Source organism: Callospermophilus lateralis, chromosome 10 (assembly GCF_048772815.1).
Source record: "Callospermophilus lateralis isolate mCalLat2 chromosome 10, mCalLat2.hap1, whole genome shotgun sequence".
Classification (NCBI taxonomy): domain Eukaryota; kingdom Metazoa; phylum Chordata; class Mammalia; order Rodentia; family Sciuridae; genus Callospermophilus; species Callospermophilus lateralis.
The window spans coordinates 123,445,715-123,469,484 of NC_135314.1; the positions used below are offsets into that span (position 1 = coordinate 123,445,715).

At 37.2% G+C, this 23,770-nt stretch overlaps 1 protein-coding gene across 2 annotated transcripts in view; it reads left to right on the forward strand.

The window, feature by feature from the left end:
• The first annotated feature begins 218 nt into the window (after positions 1-218).
• Positions 219-23,770, forward strand: part of Stag1 (STAG1 cohesin complex component) — a 362,710-nt gene continuing 339,158 nt past the window's right edge. For both annotated transcript variants that reach the window (XM_076867213.2, XM_076867214.2), the window contains exon 1: positions 219-392. The gene's annotated coding sequence lies outside the window, so the exon portion shown is untranslated. The remainder of the gene's footprint in view (positions 393-23,770) is intronic.

Genomic DNA, 23,770 nt, shown 5'->3' on the forward strand with positions numbered 1-23,770 from the left:
GCGGAGCCGCCACGCAGCGGCCACGTTTCCCGCCCCGCTGGTGCGCGTGCGCGCAATCCCCTCAGGAAAGCGTTTGCGCGCGCCCCCGCCGCGGCCCCCAGCTCGCGCCTCAGCTCCCTCCCCTTTCCGGGCAGGCCAGTCCCGTCAGCAAGGCAGTGAGCACCGCGGCCAGCAGAGGGCGGTCCGGACCCAAGTCTGCAGCGGCGCCATTGGCGTGTGGAAAATGCCACCAGATGGCGGGTTAGGATTGCAGCTCCGTTGAAGGCGCGGCCCCCGCTCCCGAACCCCCGGCGACCACCCCGTAACAACCCCCCCACATCGGGAATAACACACCGGAGACTTTTGGGGGGAAACTAGGTCGACGGCCGGCAGCACCCGGATGGGCAGCTGAGGTGAGTGCGGGCGGCGGCGACGGCGGCGGGGGGCGGGAAAGAGGGGGAATGCGGCGGCAGCGGCGCGGGGGCTGGAAGCGCCGATCCAAGATGGAGGCCGGGCGAGAGCTAGAGAGCGCGAGCGGGGAGCGGGCGGGCCGGGCGCGGGCCCCGCGCGGGGGAGGGAGGCCGCGCGGGCCTGTGCGGGGCGCGGCGGTCGCGGGCCGTCCGAGCTCCCGAGGAGGCGGCTGTGGGCGCGGCGGGCACCCCAGCGCTCCCGTCTCTGCCCACCCCTCCCGCTGGCCCCGAAAATTGTGCCCCCGCCCGCCCGGGCACTACGGCGACAGGCGCGGAAGCCTTTGTGGCGCGCTCGGGCCCGCCGCCAAGCCCGCCCTCCGCCCCCCCGCCCAGGCTCTCGGGACTCGCCCGCGCCCGGCGGGGCCGGGCCGAGGCGGGCTGGCGCGAATGCCTTCCGCCGCCCTGCGTTTCTGCGGTGTTTTAGCGGCGGCGGCGGCGTCACATGACGACGAGCTCGCCTCCGCGGAGGGGCCTGGGGGTCGCTCGGCGTGGCGGCTGGCCCGGGTCTCTTGTTGGCGGGGTGGGGCAAAGGCTGTTGACTGGGGGTGATCGGGCGTCGAAGCCGGGCTTTCCCGCTATCTACCTTCCCCGCCCCCGACGGGGCCCTCCTGGCGAAACGTGTCCAGGCCCGAGCACTGCCCCGCTAGTTTGCCAATCTCCCGGGAGACGAGGCCAATAAAAGTTGTTTTCCCTCCTTTCTCGGGGTGGGGGCGGGGTGAAGAGCTGGGAAACTGGAGAGCCCGGAGTTGGACCTGAGCCCCACTCGCAGGGTCCGAACTGGGTGCCGCTTGTGTGCAGTAGGGACCAAGAAATTTTCATATTTTTAGGATTGTCACGTCACCCCATCTACCCACATTTGAAATGTTATCCATTCTCTTCACATTGCATGCAGTCGTGCCCCAGGCGTATAAGTCATGGGATGGTTTTGGAACCTTGTAGACGCAAAAACAGTGCTAATTATCTGCTGTTAAAGTTGGTGTTAAAGAGGGTGGATGTAGTTTCTTCTTTCTCGGGGTTGTGACTGGAAATGACTTTGTTTTGCAGTTTAGCAAAAATAGTGTTTGCGAAAGTACCTCAATTGGCATAAAGTTGTATGATTGCATCTTAGGTGGAATTTGAATGTGACTCCCTACCTTTAGTTTTCCATATTTTAAGAAAATTGCAAACTGATGTTGAAGCGCTTATGGAAATGTACAGAAGAGTGGAAAATAAGAATGACTCCTTTCTTGTATAATACGTTGTAACATGTTTTCTATAGTGTGTGAATTCAGACTAAAAATTTTTGACTAAATAGAGAAATACTAAAAGAACCAGAAATGTTATTTCCTTGCTTTTGATTTTTGATAATGTGTCACAAATTATTACCCAAAGTTCTAGGAAATGTACGGATGTGTTGGTATTTTTTTCTATAAATTTAAAAACGTGCTTTGAGCAAACCAAATTCATTGAGATAAGTGATCTACCAGTGGTCCCTTTTACAAGCAAACTACTTTTCAGTAGAATACTTTCTGTGTCCACTTTAGTTTTAACATTCTGAAAAAGCTAGAGGGAATTAAGTAGATGTGAAATATGGAAAATTGTTACTAGGATTACCTCTGTGAAGAGAGCACTACAATTACTATCGATTTGAATGGCTCGTCTACAGCCTTAAGGAATTGTAGCATATGGGAGAGGGAATCTGAGCTGAAGTTAACTTGGAACATTCCCATGGTTTATAGTCTTTGGGATTTTATTTTTTGAGTCTTAACTTCCCTCATCTCAAAAATGGGAGTAATCTAGTGAATATTTATCAAGATATGTGCAAAAGCCTTTTTTATTAAAGTGTTAGAACTTAAAACTTACACAAATTTATATAGTTGTGATATTTTTCCTCAGATTGTAGGCCTGTATAATTTCATAATCTCAGCGCTATATAAGGAGATATAATGTACTCTGGGGAAAGATACATGCCTTTCCCTTTTTCTTTGGCTTATATCCTTATTGAGAAGTGTGTATTAGTTTTGTCCTGATGCATAACATAATACAAACTTAGTAGCTTAACACACATTTATTTCAGTTTCTATGGGTCAGAATTTCGGGTGTGGTATAGCTGGACTCTATTAATATCAGGATGAAATGAAGGTATCATGTGTAGCTGTAATTCTTATTTGTGGCTAAGGTCCTTTTCTAAGGGTACTACCTGTTGGCAGAACCAATTTCCTTGTGACTATATGACTGAAGTCCCCATCTTCCTCCTAGTTGTTGGCCAGGAACTGCTCTCAGTTCTTTGCTCTGTGGCCATATAGGCAGCAGTTTACAGAATGGCTGTTTGCTTTTTGCTTGGAATCAGGAACCATTCTCTCTGACTCCCCTTTAAAAGTAACCTGATTAGGTCAGGTTTACCCAGATAATCTTTTTGCCAAATTTAACTGATCAATGATCTTAATTACATAGGCAGGAATCTTGCCATGTAATAGTCATAGGAAATTTATTTCATTATATCTACAGATCTCTCCTACATTTAAGGAAAGGGGATTATGTAAGTGTGTGGGTCATTTTAGTGGTCTAAGAATTTTGCTTATCATGAAGAATGAAGTATCTTCAAGTTTGCCTCTTTAGAATCTGGACATACAAGGACAGGACACAGGCAGAGCAATAGCCCCCACTTGATCTTCCTTAATTTCTTTACTAATAATTATTTTGTCTTTTCCTCAATTTCCTGGTACCTCAGCTTAAGTGCCTCCTTCTAGAAAAAGCTTTTGATTTCATTGAGAGAAAATTATAAACAAAAACTAAGATTAGGACTGGGTTTGTGGCTCCGGTAGAATGCTCGCCTAGCACATGCTAGGTCCTGGGTTTGTGTCCAACTACAACTAAAGAAAATCATTAAAAAAAAAAAAAAAAACAAACTAAGATTAAAAATTTTAAGAGGGAGAAAGACATTGGGAAAAAGATGTAATTCTTGCTGTTCTTAGATACTTGTTTTATTCATTTGATACATGATGCTGAATCTCAGAAAAGTTAAGGAATTTTAATGTTTTAGATCACATTTCTGTTAAGTGACAGGTAAATTCACATACTCATTGCATCAGACAGTTGTGTGATTGGTCCAGAAGCTTGTAGAATTCTTAGGAATAGTTATTCGAAAGTATTAAGAGGTAGCAGAAGTTTGTTATGGTATGTGCTTTGTCAGTCCAAGGAAAATCATTTTCAGGGAAGAGGCAGGCTCTTGCCTAGAATGTGCAAGGCTTTGGGTTTGATTCCCAGCAGCAGCAGCAGCAGCAGCAGCAGCAGCAGCGCGCACACACACAAGTAGGATAGTTTTAGCTAAGGATATCAAGCTTTAACAGATATAAGCAGGTGTTTAATAGATATAAACAGAGCCATGGTTGGTGGTGTAGCTTAGAGGCCCTGGTTTTGATCCTCAACACCATAAATTTTTTTTTCATTAGGGAGATAATTGCTTAATTTAATATAGATACATATAATGGCTTGGTAAATTTTTTGTTGATCAAAGAAAAATAGAATTCTTTGGAATTCCAGTGACTCTTGCTACTTTGGTACTCTGTAGGGAAAAGAAGTGGGAAGCAAAAACCTAAAAAAGGTGCTCTTGCATAAGCTATAGAATGACATGATTCTTGAGGTAGGAATTAATGGTTGTGTCTTCAGAGAAGGAGGGGCTGGTTTTCTGTCATTTTGCTAGTTAAAAGAATAGGATCTCAGCTTCCTACCTTAGTGCTGAGAGAAATCTTTATTGAAAAATACATGATTCTTTTAAAATGACCTTTAAGTAGGTCATAGTTACATCAGTTGGTTTTGTGGTACCTTCTCCACATAAGGCATTCCTTTTCTCATATTTTTCTCTCTTTCTTAATCTCTTACCAAACACTATTTGAAGAACATCTCAAGTTCTGCCTTGTATAATCCTTTGTGCTGTGAGCATAAATGATACACCAATGAGTTGCCCAAATGATCTATGGAATTTTACTATAATTAATGTCTTTTTTAACTTGTTAGAAGCTAACATTTTGCATTGTGACTTTCTACAAACACATAAAATGAAAATAAAAATGTTGTGAAACAATTTTTAACCTTTGTTCAGGGCATTCTAATTCTGATTTTTTTTTTTAAATAAATTAAGAATGGTTGCAACTTAACTGTTGAGTCAGCAGCTCATAGTTGGAAAAGTGTTGATTTGTAGTCTCATTAGGAATCAGGCAAGTGCAAAGTAGAACTTTGAAAAGGAATCATTTCACTTTGATCAGATTGACAAACATTAAAAAGTTTGATAATATCAAGTGTTGTCTGAAATTCTGGAATGTGGAGAAATTAACTACCACTTTTGGAAAGAGTGTAAATTGATAATATTTTATGAAATATGAGAGGTTTTTTTTTTTTTTTTTTTTTTTTAAATAAAGTTGAAGATACCTGTACTTTAAACCTAGTACTTTCTTTATATTCCTGATGATGGAAAGGTTTGTTCTGTATACTAGAATATATGAACAAAATGTTCACAGTAGCCTTATTTGCGGTAGCTAAAGTTGAGAAATAAACTCAGTGTTCTTTCATAGTAGAATGGATAAACTTTTGCTTTTCAAAAGTTAAAATAATCTTGGTTCTTGGGATAATCCAACTTAGCATATTCTCCTTTTGTTTTTTAATATTCTGTTAGAAGACCTTGTACATTTTTTTCATATTGCTTTGTTGTTTTGTCTGTCTGGTTCTGGTATTAGGATTATGATGGCCTCATAAAAGAGGTCAGGAAGTGACCATTATTTACTGAAAGAGTTTGTATAATACTGGTCCTAATTCTTCCTTGAATGTTAGAATTTACCAGTGATACCAAATTGGACCAGAATTTTCTTTGTGGGAAGGTTTTTGGTAACACATCCAAATTCAGTTTTAGGGCTATTCAGATTTTCTGTTTTATCTTGTGTCAGTTTTTTTGTCATGCATTTTTCTTAATTGTATATTTTATCTAATTTGTTATCAAAAGTTGTTCATAGGTTTCCCTTGTTATCCTTCTAATGCCTGTAGGATCTGTAGGGTAGCTCTTTAATTTCTGATGTCATTTGTGTGTGTGTGTGTGTTTTGTACTGGGGATTAAACCCAGGGTTGTTTAACCACTGAGCCACATCTCTAAGCCCTTTTTATATTTTATTTAGAGACAGGGTCTATCTATGTTGCTGAGTCTGGCTTTAAACTTGCAATCCTCCTGCCTCAGCCTCCCAGGCCTCTCCATTCGGCTTTTTGAACCATCTAATGGTTTTTAAGTTTACTATCTATTCAAATCAACTTTGCTAATTTTCTCTATTGTCTTTCTATTACATTGGTCTGCCCTTTTGGTTTTCTTTCTTCACTTCCTAAGTTAAGCCTTAGGTCATAGATTTTAGATGTTTCTTGTTTTTTAATAAAAAAACATTTAAAGCTATAGATTTTCCTCTAAGCACTGTTGCATTCCATGAATTTTAACATTTTAATACATTTTTATTATTCAGGCTTAAATAGTTCTAATTTACTTTGCAATTGCTTTTATCTGTGGATTACCTAAAAGTATGTTGTTTTATTGTTATTTGAGGTTGTTTTATTGGTTCATTTCAATTTTACAGCATGGTGGGTTTCATTGAGGCATATTCACATATACATAGCACAATTTGGATTTCAGTCCCCAGTAACCCCTGCAAACCGCCCCCCCCCATCCTAATGTTTAGCCTTAAACATTCCGTTATTTCCTTTTTTCTTCTGCTTCCACATATGAGGGAAAATATACTTTTCCCTGAGTCTGGCTTATTTTGCTTAAAATTATAGTCTCTAGTTCCATCCATTTCCTTGCAAGTGACATAATTTTGTTCTTTGTGGCTAAATAAAACTTCTTTGCATATATATCACATTTTCTTCATTCATTCATCTGTTGATGGACATCTAGGTTGATTTCATAACTTGGCTATTGTGAGTTGTGCTGCAGTAGACACAGGTGTGCATATATCTCTAAAGTATGCAGACTTTAGTTCTGCTTATACCAAGCAGTGTATAGCTGGATCATATGGTAGTTCTATTTTTAGCTTTTTGAGGAATCTCCATACTGATTTCCATAGTGGTTGTACTGATTTCTTACCAACAGTGTATGAAAATTCCTTTTTATTTGGGATTGTTTTAGATATCTTATTGATTTCTAACTTAATTTCACTTTGAGGATACTCTGCATGATTTTAATTCTTTTGAATATATTAAATCTTGTTTTATGGGCCAGCATGTGGTCTATTTAATGTGTGGCAAGAAAATGTATGCTGTACTAAAGTACTGTTGGGTGAGTACTTGTAAATTATAGATAGATTATGGTGTTTTGGTAATGTTTTTCAAATCATCTATGTGTTTACTGATTATTTTTTTAGGGAAGGGGTCTTGTTTTATCAATTGTTGAAAGGAATGTTAAAATATCCAAGTATGACTGGAATTATTTCTCTTTTGTCAATTTTTTCCTCATGTATTTTGAAACTGTTATAAAACACATATAATTTATGATATTTTTGTCATTTTGATAAGTTAACCTTTTTATCATTATGAAATGTTCCTCTTTTGGTAATAATATTTGTCTTGAAATTTAATTCTTTCTGGTATTAATACAGCCATTCCAGGTAAGTCTTTTTCAAGAGTTTCTATAGTGAATATATCTTTTTCTATTTCTTATTTAAAACATTTTTTCACTATATTTAAAGTATATCTTTTGACAGTAGTATATAGTTCAGTATTGCTTTTTTCCTACCCATTCCAGCAATATGAAAGTGGAATCTTTCAATTATGATAAACATTAATTATGTGCTAATGCGTGTCAAGAACTGTGAAGTTCTGTGATTTTTACCCTACCTGCATGCTACCAGGTTAAGCTGCCATAGTTTAATGATTGCTGGCAGAAGCCATGAGACTCTTTAGCCAGAGATGAAGAATAATGTATTATAGCAATAGCCAGAGAGTTGGCATTTGCATCGAATCTCTGAGCCCTCTTTGCACATGGCAGTGGGAAGAGGTCCAGGTGAAACCTGCCCAGGCAGTAGTTACATTACAAAAGAAGAATCCCAAGCTTAGAGAAACTCAGATATTTTATAATGGGTGGTTAAGTATGTCTTTTGCTCTGAGGGAGACCCTATAGCTCTTCCAAATCTGTTTTCTAGGGAGTTATTGCCTCCATTTTCAAGATGTGTAGGAAACTGAGAAACTCAAGTATTGTCAAAGGTATTTTCTCATTTTCCCCTGTTATTTGCTTTTAAATTTTTCTACATGGTACTAGCCTGACTTTCCAGTATTATCTATACACAGTATTATTTATCTATCTATTTATTTATTTATGGTGCTGAGGCTCGAACCCAGCACCTCCCACATCCTAGGCTAGTGCTCTACCACTGAGCAAGAACCCTAGCCCCATATACATAGTATTTTTCGATGCATTTTCTGCTTTCACCAAATTGGATTTCTTACTTGGGTCCTTTCTTTCTATATCTTTGATTCTGGTGTTGGTAAGAAAAAACTCATCGAACATTTGCTTTATACCAATAAGCATTTTACAATAATGTTGTGAGGTAGTTATTGTTATGCTGGTATTATTCCTTTTTTAATAAATTCAGATTAAATTTCCCAGATTTGTAATTAGGGAGGAATGACACATTGTGGAGAAACTTGTGGTATCTAATTTTCAGTTTTAGTGGTAAGAACACGTAGTGTTTGCCTTAAAAACTTTTAAGCTGTAATCTAGACTCTTGTGTTTGTCCTGAACATTTGATATAATTCACAAAGGACAAACAGAACAAGTGAACAGTGAATTGTAGGATCTGTGTAAAAATCTTTCCTCATAATTTCAGTGAATATTCATTACCCTCTTTGTCACTTATTGGATTTATTGTTGTCATGAGGGGTTAGTATGTGACAGTGGTCAGAAGGCACAAAATCCCCTGTAATGTTTAAGACTAATTGTCCCAAGACCACACAGCTAATAAGTGATAACAACTAGCATAAGAATGTTGGCTTAGTTGTAGAACCCTTAAAAGTTCATTTTTATTTCAGCCTCTTTTCTGTATGTTGAGTTCCTTTGCATTTTGAAGTTTACTTTATGGAGATTTGGTTTTCTTTTCTATTTACCATCTAATAGTTATGTTATCATGGATAGGATATTTAATTTATGGATAATTGTTTTATCTCTGTGATAGAAATAGTTAAGATTCTTATTTCAAAAATAAGATATGTGTATTTAATGGGGTACATGTGATGTTTTGAGATATATATATAAAATATCCAACATTAATTATATGTACTACCTCACAGAAGTTGTTGTTTTCTTTTTGTGGTGAGAATCCTTCAAATCTACTCCTAGGGGTTTTCAAATATATTTGTTACTAACTGTAGTAACCATGTTGTACAATAGATCTTTTGACTTAGTCCTCCTATTTCGCTGAAATTTTGTATCCATTGACCATATCTTTCCAGTCCCCACCTCTACCCCCCAAGCCTTTGGTAACCACCAATCTTCTCTGATTCTGTGAGTTTTTTTAGATTACAATGTGAGATTATACCTTATTTTTGTCTTTCTGTGCCTGGTTTATTCTAACATAATGTTTCACAGGTTCCTTCATGTGGTCTCAAATGACTGGGATAGTTAAAATTCTGTCAAATACCTTTTTTTTTTTTTTTTTTTTTGGTACTAGGGATTAAACTAGGAGTGCTTTATCACTGGGCTGCATCCCCACCCCTTTTTATTTTTTATTTTGACAGGGTCTCACAAAGTTGTTTAGGGCCTCACTAATTTGCTGAGGTTGGCCTCAAACTTGGCAAGAATTCCTCCTGCTTCATTCAGCCTCTTAAGTCTGGGATTACAGGCATATGCCACCACACCTACCTCAAATAAGTGTTTTTTTTTTAAAAACATATTTTTAGTTGTAGCTGACACAATACTTTTATACTTTTATTTTATTTATTTATTTGTATGTGTTGCTGAGGATGGAACCAAATGCTTCACATGTGCTAGGCAAGTACTCTACAACTGAGCCACAACTCTAGCCCTCAAATAAATTTGAGAATGTTTACCACTGAGAATTTAGGGAAAAAACAAACCTGTCTTTTCTGTTTTCTTACTCATCAATCAACACAAAAGACTTTTATGTTCTCTAGTATGTGGAGATTTCACCTTGCCACTGACCAATCAATTAATTCTGTAGCGGACATCATCTGGATATCCTCTTTTTTTAAAAAAAATTTTTTAGTTGTAGATAGACACAATATGTTTATTTTATTTTTTATTTTTATGTGGTGTTGAGGATCAAACCTAGTGCTTCATGCGTGCAAGGCAAGCACTCTACCACTGAGCTACAACCCCAGCCCCTGGGTATCCTCTTAATTCAATTCTGAGTAATTGAATTAATAATCAAGAGATAGTTTCAGATCGCATAGATTGTGGGCTTAGTCCCACAACATTGTCCCCCAACTTTCATTGCCAATTACAAGCTCTAGGTTGTTTTCCCTATGCTTCCCATGACCTTCTCAAGTTTATTTATTTGCTCACAGAACTCTTGAGAAGCACTTAGTTTACTGGTGACAGAGGATATAAATGAAGAAATGCATAGGGCCAGGCATATGGGAAGGGGTATGGAGCTTCTATGTCCTCTCTGGACTTGCCACCTTCCAAGAAAATATGGAGGACATGTTTGGCTATCTGGAGGCTCACCTGAACTCTCTCTTGGGCTTTTACAGAGGCTTCATTATTCATGATTGATTATATTATTAGCTATTGGTGATTAGTTTAACTTTAGCCTCTCTTTTCTCTTGAGGCTGAGGAGTGAAGTTGAAAAACTCCAGTCCTCTAATAAGGCCATGGTCTTTCCTGTAATTAGCTCCCATTCTGAAGCTATCTGGGGGCTGACAGGCCACCAGTCATTTCATTAGCACACAAAGACATCACTTTGGAGATTCCAAGATTTTAGGAAAGACCAAATACATATTTTGCAATGTTGCATTGCTCAATATCTGGTAGTGGACATACAAAGTTGATAAAATATGTAGATTCTGTTCTTTAAAATGTAAATTTTGTTGAGTGATTAAAAATCAACCGACGGGCTGGGGTTATGGCTCAGCGGTAGAGTGCTTGTCTCTATGTGCAAGGCCCTGAGTTCGATCCTCAGCACCACATAAAAATAAAGATATTGTGTCCAACTATAACTAAAAAATAAATATTAAAAAAAAACCAACCAACCGAACAGGGCTGAGATTGTAAAGCACTTGCCTAGCATGTGTGAAGCACTGGGTTCCATCCTCAGCACTATGTATACACACACACACCCCCCCTCAGCACTATGTATACACACACACACACACACACACATAAATAAATAAATAAATTTGCTGTGTCCATCTATAACTTAAAAATTTAAAACAAAACCTCAAAGTAGTAAAACTAGCGAACAGGGCTGAGATTGTAAAGCGCTTGCCTAGCATGTGTGAAGCACTGGGTTCCACCCTCAGTGCGTGCGCGCGCGCGCGCACACACACACACACACACACAAATAAATAAATAAATAAATGTGTTGTGTCCATCTATAACTTAAAAATTTACAACAAAACCTCAAAGTAATAAAACTAACAGGATAATACATGAAGTGTTGTGGGTGCACTGAGGTAGGTTCAGGATATTTTTGCAAGCATAAAGTACAAAAGTAAGAGTTAATATCCTTCTTTGTGAGGTCCTCTCTTCACATAACAATAGATTGCATTTGTGTGTTAGAAAGTGACAAACAAGAGTCAGAATTTTTCAGCAGTCTTTTTATTTTCTAATCAAGATAACATTGATAATTAGGTACTACCTGTACTGTTTTCTTTGGCTCTTTGGGAAGATTTCTCTTCATAATTGTTGAATTAGTTTAAAGGTCAGGGTGTAGAATGAGACATCACTGTCTGTCTCAGTCTTAGAAAGGTAGGGAAAAACGTGTTTTATACGTAATCAAGCATGAATATGACTTCTCTCATTTAAGCTACCTACTGTCCTTTTTTACTGTTTAAAGCTCAGTTGTCTCTTATTGTTATTTGACAGTTCTTCCCATCTAATTTAGTCTACCTAATTAGTCCACCTATAATCAGAGGTTGATTTCCTCTTTAGCTCCATTTCTCTATTTACAAAGAAAGCAAATATACAGAAATTCTTGTGATTTAGCACAAGGTATAAAAGTTAAAGAACATTTTAGGCTTTTTTCTTTTGTACCTTAAATTAATTTTTTGGAAGAAAATTAAATTGCTAGTTACAAATTAAAGAACTTATATGTTCACAGATGAAGAAAGTACTGTCTGGGCTGGGATTATAGCTCAGTGGTAGAGTGCTTGCCCAGCATGTGTGAGGCACTGGGTTCGATTCTCAACACCGTGTATAAATAAATAAAAATAAAATTCTATCAATAACTAAAAAAAAAAATAAAAATTCCATCATGTGATACATGATTAGGAAACCCATTGTCCGAGTTCTCTGGTGTTGGTATCACATTGTGTCAAATTCTAACTCTACCTCTTTCTAGTATGTAAACTTGAGCAAACTCATTAACCTTTTTAAACGTCAGTTTTCTCCTCTGCAAAATGGAAATAAAAAGAGTATTTACTCATGAGCTCTTGTGAGAGTTAAGAAGTTAGCTTTTAATCACTAGACTATTTTGTATTATACATAGATCTAAAGTACATAGATTTTAAACTTGAAAGGTGAATAAAGTTATCATCTAGATGACTGATAAAGTTACTTCCCAAAAGGAAAGAATTTGGGCTCACCATGTAGAACTAGGAATAGATAAAAATCTTAATGACAGTGATCAGAGGATTAAGTACTCTGCTGGTTAATTGAGTGATAAAGATAATAACTAGTGTTTTCTGCTTATTGTTAAGCATCTTAAAAAAATTAGACTCTTTTTCTTTCTTTAGACATGTTCTGAATCTGGCAAGACAGTGTTATACTTCCTTGATAATTAAGTTTTTATAGTTTTATCAGGATTATTTATGAACATTAGGCCTTGCATGGATAATCCTGCAAAAAAAAGCAGGATTTTTTTTTATTGGTTGTTCAAAACATTACAGAGTTCTTGACATATCATATTTCATACATTAGATTCAATGGGTTATGAACTCCCATTTTACCCCAATTACAGATTGCAGAATCACATCAGTTACACATCCACATTTTTACATGGTGCCATATTAGTGACTGTTGTATTGTGCTACCTTTCCTATCCTCTACTATTCCGCCTCCCCTCCCCTCCCATCTTCTCTCTCTATCCCATCTACTACAATTCATTTCTCTCCTTGTTTTTTTCCCCATTCCCCTCACAACCACTTATATGTAATTTTGTGTAACAATGAGGTTCTCCTTCCATTTCCATGCAATTTCCCTATTCTCTTCCTTTTCCTCCTACCTCATGTCTCTGTTTAATGTTAGTCTTTTCCTCCTGCTCTTCCTCCCTGCTCTGTTCTTAGTTGCTCTCTTTATATCAAAGAAGACATTTGGCATTTGTTTTTTAGGGATTGGCTAGCTTCACTTAGCATAATCTGCTCTAATGCCATCCATTTCCCTGCAAATTCCATGATTTTGTCATTTTTTAGTGCTGCGTAATACTCCATTGTGTATAAATGCCACATTTTTTTTATCCATTCATCTATTGAAGGGCATCTGGGTTGGTTCCACAGTCTAGCTATTGTGAATTGTGCTGCTATGAACATCGATGTGGCAGTATCCCTGTAGTACACTCTTTTAAGGTCTTAAGGGAATAGTCCGAGAAGGGCAATAGCTGGGTCAAATGGTGGTTCCATTCCCAGCTTTCCCAGGAATCTCCATACAGCTTTCCAAATTGGCCGCACCAATTTGCAGTCCCACCAGCAATGTATAAGAGTACCCTTTTCCCCACATCCTCGCCAGCACTTGTTGTTGTTTGACTTCAAAATGGCTGCCAATCTTACTGGAGTGAGATAGTATCTTAGGGTGGTTTTGATTTGCATTTCTCTGACTGCTAGAGATGGTGAGCTTTTTTTCATGTACTTGTTGATTGACTGTATGTCCTCCTCTGAGAAGTGTCTGTTCAGGTCTTTGGCCCATTTGTTGATTGGGTTATTTGTTTTCTTATTGTTTAATTTCTTGAGTTCTTTGTATACTCTGGATATTAGGGCTCTATCTGAAGTGTGAGGAGTAAAAATTTGTTCCCAGGATGTAGGCTCCCTATTTACCTTTCTTTTTATTTCTCTTGCTGAGAAAAAACTTTTTAGTTTGAGTAAGTCCCATTTGTTGATTCTAGTTATTAACTCTTGTGCTATGGGTGTCCTATTAAGGAATTTGGAGCCCGACCCAACAATATGTAGATCGCAGCCAACTTTTTCTTCTATCAGGCGCAGAGTCTCTGATTTGATATCAAGCTCTTTGATCCATTTTGAGTTAACTTTTGTGCATGGCAAGAGAAAGGGATTCAGTTTCATTTTGTTGCATAAGGATTTCCAGTTTTCCCAGCACCATTTGTTGAAGATGCTATCCTTTCTCCATTGCATGCTTTTAGCCCCTTTATCAAATATAAGATAGTTGTAATTTTGTGGATTGGTCTCTGTGTCCTCTATTCTGTACCATTGGTCCACCTGCCTGTTTTGGTACCAGTCCCATGCTGTTTTTGTTACTATTGCTCTGTAGTATAGTTCGAAATCTGGTATTGCTATACCACCTGACTCACACTTCCTGCTTAGAATTGCTTTTGCTATTCTGGGTCTTTTGTTTTTCCATATGAATTTCATAATTGCTTTATCTATTTCTACAAGAAATGCCCTTGGGATTTTGATTGGCATTGCATTGAACCTATAGAGAACTTTGGGTAATATTGCCATTTTGATGATGTTAGTTCTTCCTATCCATGAACAGGGTATGTTTTTCCATCTTCTAAGGTCTTCTTCTATTAGGGTTCTGTAGTTTTCATTGTATAAATCTTTCACCTCTTTTGTTAGGTTGATTCCCAAGTATTTTATTTTTTTTGAGGATATTGTGAATGGGGTGGTTGTCCTTATTTCCATTTCAGAAGATTTGTCGCTGATATACAGGAATGCCTTTGATTTATGTGTGTTGATTTTATATCCTGTCACTTTGCTGAATTCATTTATTAACTCTAGTAGTTTCTTTGTAGACCCTTTTGGGTCTGTTAGATATAATATCATATCATCTGCAAATAGTGATAATTTAAGTTCTTCTTTTCCTATTTTTATGCCTTTAATTTCTTTCCTCTGTCTAATTGCTCTGGCCAGTGTTTCGAGAACTATATTGAATAGAAGTGGTGATAGAGGGCATCCCTGTCTTGTTCCAGATTTTAGAGGGAATGCCTTCAGTTTTTCTCCATTCAGAATAATGCTAGCCTGAGGCTTAGCATATATAGCTTTTACGATATTGAGGTAAGATCCTGTTATCCCTAGTTTTTCTAGTATGTTGAACATAAAGGGTTGTTGTACTTTGTCGAATGCTTTTTCCGCATCTATTGAGATGATCATGTGGTTCTTATCTTTAAGTCTATTGATGTGGTGGATAACATTTATTGATTTCCGTATTGAACCAGCCTTGCATCCCAAGGATGAATCCTACTTGATCATGGTGCACTATTTTTTTGGTATGCTTTTGTATTCGATTTGTCAGGATTTTATTGAGGATTTTTGCATCTAGGTTCATTAGAGATATTGGTCTGTAGTTTTCTTTCTTTGAAGTGTCTTTGTCTGGTTTCGGGATCAGGGTGATGTTGGCCTAATAGAATGAATTTGGAAGATCTCCTTCTTTTTCTACTTCTTGAAATAACTTGAAAAGTATTGGTATTAATTCTTCTTTGAAGGATTTCTAAAACTCCGCTGTATATCCATCTGACCCAGGGCTTTTCTTGGTTGGTAGTCTTTTGATGGCTTCTTCTATTTCCTCCTTTGTTATTGGTCTGTTTAAATTGTGTGTATCTTCCTGACTCAATCTGGGCATATCATATGACTTAAGAAGTTTATCGATATTTTCACTATCTTCTATTTTATTGGAATATAGGGTTTCAAAATAATTTCTAATTATCGTCTGTATTTCTGTAGTGTCCATTGTGATATTGCCCTTTTCATCCCGTATGTTGGTAATTTGAGTTCTCTCTCTTCTTCTTTTCGTTAGCATGAAAAGCAGGATTTTATAAGTATTTTATAACTTTACTCTTAAAGTGAGTTCCTAGGTAAAATAAATGCTTTTTTCCCTCATAAAAGTGGGATATAGACAACAAAATTGTGGTTAACTGTTTTCTTTGTGAGTTGTGGATATTTAAATTTTAGTTTAAATTTTAAATTTAATTTTATTTAAATATAAGGGTAATATGGTGTAGAAGAGAGAAGTCTAATGTAGGGCATGAGATTATAAGATCCAAGTTGGAGTCCTGCCCTTGCCCATGGTGTTTTGCATGTTAGGCAAACATTCTTATCCCTGAGCTACATCCCTAGCCTGAAATCTGAGTTTTAATTACAGCTGTGTCACTAATTAACTAGCTTTGTATCTTTGAGCCATTAGTTCTCTAGGCCTCAGTTTCTTTATTTTTAAAATTACTGTTTTGGATGAAATAGCAGATTTCTAAGATTCCTGTAAATGTAACTCCTATTGAAATAATCATGAAATCAGTCTGAATTAAGTAATGCATTTTTTAATTTGAAAGTCTTTCATTTTCAAAGATGTAAGTATGATATTTTGCCTCTCCACCTCCCAACTGTGTATTAAGAATAATTGATGCTTTCTTCTAACTTAATAAGTCTGTAGACCAAAGACAATGTTGATACCTAATATTTATAGTTTTTGGTGCCAAATGTAGGAGTGTGCTATCTTTATTTACTTGATGAAAAAGAGAAAGTTGTCATTCATTAAGCATTTATTGATCATTTATAGTGGTTATAAAAAAGTAATAAAGCACGGTTCTTCAGTCCTGAAGTATAGAGGAGCCACATTAAGACTCACAACCCTAAAATTACTTCCCTAAAATTCCTTTTCTGATAGCTTTATTGCCCTTCTTTTCCAGCCAGGGTTTGTTTCTCCTCTTTTGTGCTTTAGTGGTACATTGGGCCAGGGCTGCCATAAATGGTTGTATAATTGCTGCTCTGGTCAAGGGAGCAGGTGGAGGTTGAAGTTCAGAATTTATTTTGCTTGACAAATTCTGTCTTCTTGCCCCCCCCCACCCCATTTAAAAATTTTCCTATTTAAAGGAGGCTGCTTTTTCTATTTCTATTTTTAATTTTTAATTTTTTTAGATATATATGACAAAGTGAGCTTTTTCTAATCTTCAAAAAAGAACTGTGTGTACTAATGTACCATTAAAAATAATATTCTTCAGTGCTTTTTTTTTTGCCAGGGAGGGCAAGTTTTATATTAGCTAATAAAGGCCTTGAGGTGGATTGACGAAGCGAGCAGATGCTTCCTGAAAAGAAGTTGGGAATGACATTACAGGTAAAGGAATAGTAGCCCAGTAGTGGTTCCCAAAGTGTGACACCTGTGCCAGTGCTGTCAGCATTACTTGGAAATTTGTTAGATATGAAAAATCTTGGGACTCTACTGTATGTCTACTAGCTCAGAAGTTCTAGGGATAGAGACCAGCATTCTGTGTTATAACAGGTATTTTAGGTGATTCTGCTGCAGGCTGAAGTATGAGGACCACTACTATAGCCCACCTCTTCAGGGACTGTTACTTATTCAAGTGCTTGTGTAGTAGGAGGGTCCCTATGGATCAATGATTAAAGTACAGTGATCAAAGTGGCTAGTGTGCTCAGGTAAAGAACTTGAACTTTGTCCTTAGGCCAATAATTGCACATTAAAATCACCTGGCCAGGGAGTGCTGGGTGTATAGCCCAATGGTAGAGCACATGCTAAGGGCCCTAGGTTCAACCTTCAGCAAAACAAAATAGAAACATCTGGGAGCTTTGAACCTATACCAGTGTTTGGGATTCATCCCAGCCAGACCACCTGAACCCAGATCTTCCAGTTTATGTTAAATAATGAGGGTTGTGAACAATATAATTGACAGGATTAGTTACAGATTACTTTTTGAGAATGTGTCAAATACTATACTGAATAGCATGATAATAAAATAGCACAACAATCATAGTATTTCCATTTCACAAGTGAGGTAGAAAAGTTAAGGTACCTTTTACCAATGTTACATAGCTGGGAAGTGGTGGGTTAGAGTACAGTTTTTAGTGCTTCTATAGTCTACCCTCAAATAGTTAAAAACAGAAAATACCAGGGTTTCATGGTATTTATTTTCTCTATTCTCTAACTGAAAATTATAATTTTCTTCAAATTTGAATGAAGGCAAAAAAAAATCACAGTTATATTAGTGCCTATTATTTATTTTCATATTATTTTACTGATGTTGCAGATAACCCAAGATATATTTTTTCCTAAACAGTACATTAAAATTAGGTAGCTAGCATAAGCCTATAGTCTTAGCTACTGGGGTGGAGAAAAGATGTGCTGAGGCAGGAGAAAGTGATCTCTTGAGGCCCAAGTTTGAGACCAACCTGGGCAAAACAGACCCCATCTCCAAAAAACTTATCCTGTTAGACAGATCTGGATATGGAATCTGACCATCTGGCTTCCTTTATGCTCCCTTTATAATATTTTATAATATATTTTTTACCACTTATCCCTGAATGTATACACAGAATATAGGTAAATTTAAAGTTAGGTTCTGAAATTGAATAATAATATGCTTATCTTTCTTATTGAACAAGCAAATGCAATTTCAAAGTCATTTTGTGGTTAGTTGGGTTTGGTTAATGAGGCCCTTGGGCTTTTCAAAATCAACATACAGTTTTCCCTGTCTTTAGTTTCATCCATGATTTCAGCCAACTTTGAATTGCAAATATTTGAAAGAAAAAATTTGTACATGTACATTAACCATGTTAAATCTTTATATTGTATTAGGTACTACAGATAATCTTAGAGATTTAAAGTAGGCAGGTATATGTGTATAAATTTAGGTTAGAAGTAGATATGTCATCTTGAGTTTCTTATATATAAGATGAGGTGCTGTTCTGGCTACATGGGGTGAATAACAACCTTGTGTTTACTTAGTATGGTATGTCCTGGAGATCCAGAAGGGGAAAAGTATCTTTTTGAGTTCCATTCTTTTTTTTTTTTTTTTAACAGAGAGAGAGAATTTTCAATATGTATTTTATAGTTTTCAGTAGACACAACATCTTTATTTGTATGTGGTGCTGAGGATTGAACCAGGGCTGCATGCATGCAGGTGAGCGGGCAACCGCTTGAGCCACATCCCCAGCCCTTGAGTTCCATTCTTAACCATATTCAGACAAAGTGGTGGTAGATGAGATTAAAAGCATGCCACAGCCATAAAGTCATCAGGGACCTCAATCACAGACACTGGTCTCCCAGTTACTGTCACCACTCTCCACAAGGACTTTCATTTCTCAAGTATCTTTTTTTAAATTTTTTTTTTTTTTTTAGTTGTTGCTGGACCTTCATTTTATTTATTTGTATGTGGTGCTGAAAATCGAACCCAGTGCCTCACGCATGCTAGGCAAGTGCTCTACCACTGAGCCACAACTCCAGCCCCTTCTCAAGTATCTTTTATAGATATTGTGCTTGGTGCTTTACACACATAACCATCATTTATTGAATATAGGGTGCTTATTAAGTCCTTTGTGAGGTTAAAATTCATTACTTATGTTACTTAATTTGTACATTCCCCTTCAGAGAACATTTTTGTCTCCTCTTCCTCCTTTCTCCGAATTTCCCCCCCCCCCCTTCACTTCAAGGGTAAAGTGATCATAAATACAGGTGAGGAATGAGATGGAGATTGTACTGAGGTTGTCATTGGTGTCAACTCACCTATCACCTATTTCTCCAAGTTGTAAATTTATTTATTTAAATTCAGTTATATGCAGAGAAATAAGGCAGACAAGTAATTTGTCCTCATGTGTGAGAATAATAATCACATAAATAAAAATAATCATACACTGTGATATGTGCTATGAAAGGAATAAATGAGGTATTGTGAGGGGTGATAGTATGAGGTATATTTATTACCTAGTGAGTCAGGAAAAGCATCTGAGGATGTGATATTTAAGCTGAGACACGCACAAAACTAGACAAGAATGGTCCATGCACAGGAAAGAACAAAAAATCTAAACAAATAGCACTGGCCTTTAGGAATTGAAAAGGCCAGTTACTAGAGGGGGGAGTATAATACAGGAAGAGTCTAATGGTATCATGAGGTTAGAGTGGTATGCAGAATCAGGATTATGGAGGTATATTTGAGATTCTTAGGACTTCAAGGAGTGCATATTTTGTTATAAGTGAAATGTAAAAACCGTGGGAGAGTTTTAAGCAGAAGAATGTTTTAAAAACATTATATCTGGAAACGTATCCTGGCATTATAGAGTGCTTGCTAACCATGCATGAGGCCCTGGTTTGATCCCCAACACTTCGTAAAAACAAACAAGACCAAAAAATTCTAGCACTGTGGTTCTCAAACCAATTTTGCTTCCCAGTGGGTATTTGTGCAATGTTTGCAGATAGTATTGATTGTCACAACTTGGGGTGATGGATAAATTGTCATAACTACTGGCATCAGTGGGTAGAGCCCAAGAGTGCTAAACATTTTATAATTCAGAGAACAACCCCCCTTACAACAAGGAACTAACTGCCCAAAACTTCAGTAGTGCCAAGGTTGAGAATCCTTGCTTCAGCTGCTCTGTGAATACTGGACTGGGCAAGGAGGGATGGAATAGAAAAGGGGAAGGTTAAGTTGTTATAGAATCCTGGTGGCAAATATATAGTGTCTTGGACTATGATTGTACTAGAGGTAACAACAAGAAGTGTTCTAATTCTGAGTTTTGGGGATAGGCAAGAGAGAAAAGGCAAGTCAAGGATGATCTCTAGGGCTGTGGTTGTAGCTCAATGGTAGAGTACTTGCCTAGCCATGTGTGAGGCACTGGGTTCGATCCTTAGCACCACATAAAAATAAATTTTATAAAATAAAATAGTTACACACACACATATATACATATATATACTTTTTTTGGGGGGGGCGGGGCGGTGGAAAGGATGATCTCTAGGTTTCTGACAATTGAGTAATGTTGGTGCCATCCTAAAATGGGCAACGCTGAGGGGAAGCCCAGGAATGGAGGATTCTGGTTTATAAAATCTCACCTCTTTAAAGGAATGTGAGTTGCTATTAATAGGAGAGAGACACACTGCTATTCTAGTACTATAAGGGAAAAAATATATTGTAATAGGCCTGTGCAGTCTATAATCTATTCCCATGGATTTGGCAGTTTCTTCAACCTTCATTTACATTGCTTATTATATGACAGGATGTCCTTCGCATGTATTCCAATAATAAAACATAATGCAACTAGATCTCCTTGTAGCTGTTCTCATATCTCTTAAGTCATTTTATTGGTGCTCTTCAAGAATACATGGAATTGGAATTATTACTAGAATAATGAATGTCTGACTTGCTAATCTCAATTTTTGTTTCTTTTTGTATGTGGCAACTTTTTGATGACAAAAATTATGCAGTCATATTTTTAAAAAAGACTTTTTTTTATTTTTAATTTTTTCAGTTGTAGATGAACCTTTATTTTATTTATTTATATGCAGTGCTGAGAATTGAACCCAGTGCCTCACACATGCTAGGCAAGTGCTCTATCACTGAGCTGCAACCCCAGCCCTAAAAAAGTGGTTTTCAAGGTAAACTCAATACGCATGGAATCAACAATGCAACAATTCAATGATGATATTTTGTCAAGCTAGACTGAATTTAGAAATAGGAAATAATTATTTTTTACTTCAATACATACACACACACACACACACACACACACACTTCCCAATTCTTGCTTATTAAAGCTTTATATATTGATGTGTGGGTGACTTGATTTGATTAAGATTTTTTGGTAAAGATTCATTAAGAAGTTTGGAAGCTTCCTTAGTTGATTCAAAATGTTGGAAAAAAATCATAGGATTTACATAGTAATGTTGAGGAGCATCTATATTTGCAATTATAATACTTTAAGCATTTGACTGGTTCCATTTGGAAACATTCTAGTTTCTTGAAAAAAAAAATTGAATTGTAAGCCAAAAGCATTCCATTTTCTAAAAAAAGAAATGATATTTTGCTATAGACCTATTAATGATATTTCAAATATGCTGAACTTTTAAATGTATTATTTTTGAACATAGACATTTGACATAAATGTTTTTTTTTAAGTCCTAGATGGACACAATATATTTATTTTTATGTGGTGCTGAAGACTGAACCCAGTGCCTCACATGTGCTAGGCAGGCACTCTACCACTGAGTTACAGCCCCAGCCCCAACATGAATGTTTTCAGTCTTATAGAATATAGCCCTCTAGTTAGCCCCCCCCCCCCCCCCCCCGCCCCCAATCTTCTTTTTGTGATGGGAGGTCAAACTCAGGACCTCAGGCATGCTAAGCAAGTACTTCACTGTGGCATTGCACTTTCAATTCCCCTCTAGTTTTGACATCTCTTTGTCCCAAGTATCATCTCTTCATGCCTTATTTTCTTACCTAGTGTAGAACTTTATTGATGGATAAAGAAATGCTTTCTATCTTTCTTTGTTGCATGTATCTCAACAAAAGCCAGCTACAGATCAATTTCTAAGTTGTGTGCTTTTGGCCCTGAGTTGCTGAACCTAGTTGGAGGAAGTAATAGTCTTACGTACTGGAGCTATTAAATATTTGTGCTCTCCATTTTTAATTGTACTCTCTGCATTACCCAGTAATCCTCTTTGATTCCTAGTTTTTTCTTATTCTTCATTGCAGTTATTTAAAAACTTATAATCCTCTGTAGCTCCCTTACCTTACCACTTCTCTTTTTCACAGAAGATGATTTCACCTATTCACTGATAAACTTGAATTTAGTTATTTTATTTCTGGAAGATGCTTAAAAAAAAAAAAAAGATTGAAATGGGACCAGATAGAGAATACCCTGACGTTTACTACACCCATTCCTTGGAGCATATCAGATTTTGTTCTAAATTTTAGAACAAAAATTCAAAGACATATCTTTGTGGTAAAATGATTGAATGTACTGTGAGCTAATTTTAGTTCAAAATCATTCTTTTCAATTATGGTTAAGTTCTTTTAGTAGTTTTTTCTTTTAAAATTTGACATTAAAAGAAGTTCTGTTGTGTGTCTCCCATGCACAAGGCCCTGGGTTCAATCCTCAGCACCACCACCAAAAAAAAAAAAAAAAAAAAAAAAGTTTTTTTACATTTTATAAAAGGTACCAAATAAATGCCATCTTTTTTTGTAGTGTATCATGTTAATATATGGAGTAAAATATACTACTCATAAGGTTGATGGATTGTTACCCATTAACTACCTCCTAGTCCAAGAAAATAAACATTTTCAACATCCCAGGAGGTTCTCCATGTTATTCTCCCCTTTACTCCCCATTTCAACTTCTGTAATCAAAGTTAATTTTGTATTTTAATGTCTGGTAATAGAGGCTGCTGCTGCTTTTTTTTTTTTTTTGGTGTTTATTTTGCTTTGGTACTGGGAATTGAACCCAGGTGTGCACTCAACAGGAGCTACATCCCAGCCTTTTTTGAGACAATGTCTCACTAAATTGTTGGGGTTGGCCTTGGACTTGCATCCTCCTGCCTTAACCGCCTGAGTTGCTGGGATTATAGATGCGAATCCCCTTGCTCAGTCTTTTGGTCAACATGTCTATGAGAGTTATCCGTATTGTGGCAGGTTATCAGTTCTTTTTTATTGTCATGTACTGTATTACTGTAGGAATATGCTTTTGTGTATGGATGTTTAGGTTACTTTTTTAAAAAAATGTATACATTTTTAGTTGTAGATGGGCACAGTATCTTTTATTTATTTTTTTATGTGGTCCTGAGGATCTAACCCAGTGCCTCACACATGTCAGACAATCTCTCTACCATTGAGCCACAACCCCAACCCTCTTTAGGTTACTTTTAGTTTTTTGACTATTATGGTAACATTGCTGGGAAATTGTTATACAAGTCTTTTGGTGAATATATATTCTCATTCTTTTACATACATGTACCTAGAGTGAAATTGCTGGATGACAGTATAGTTTTTTTTTTTTTTTTAAAAGAGAGTGAGAGAGGAGAGAGAGAGAGAGAGAGACAATTTTAATATTTATTTTTTAGTTATCGGCGGATACAACATCTTTGTTTGTATGTGGTGCTGAGGATCGAACCCGGGCCGCATGCATGCCAGGCGAGCGCGCTACCGCTTGAGCCATATCCCCAGCCCGTTTTTTTAAGAAAATATTTTATAGTTATA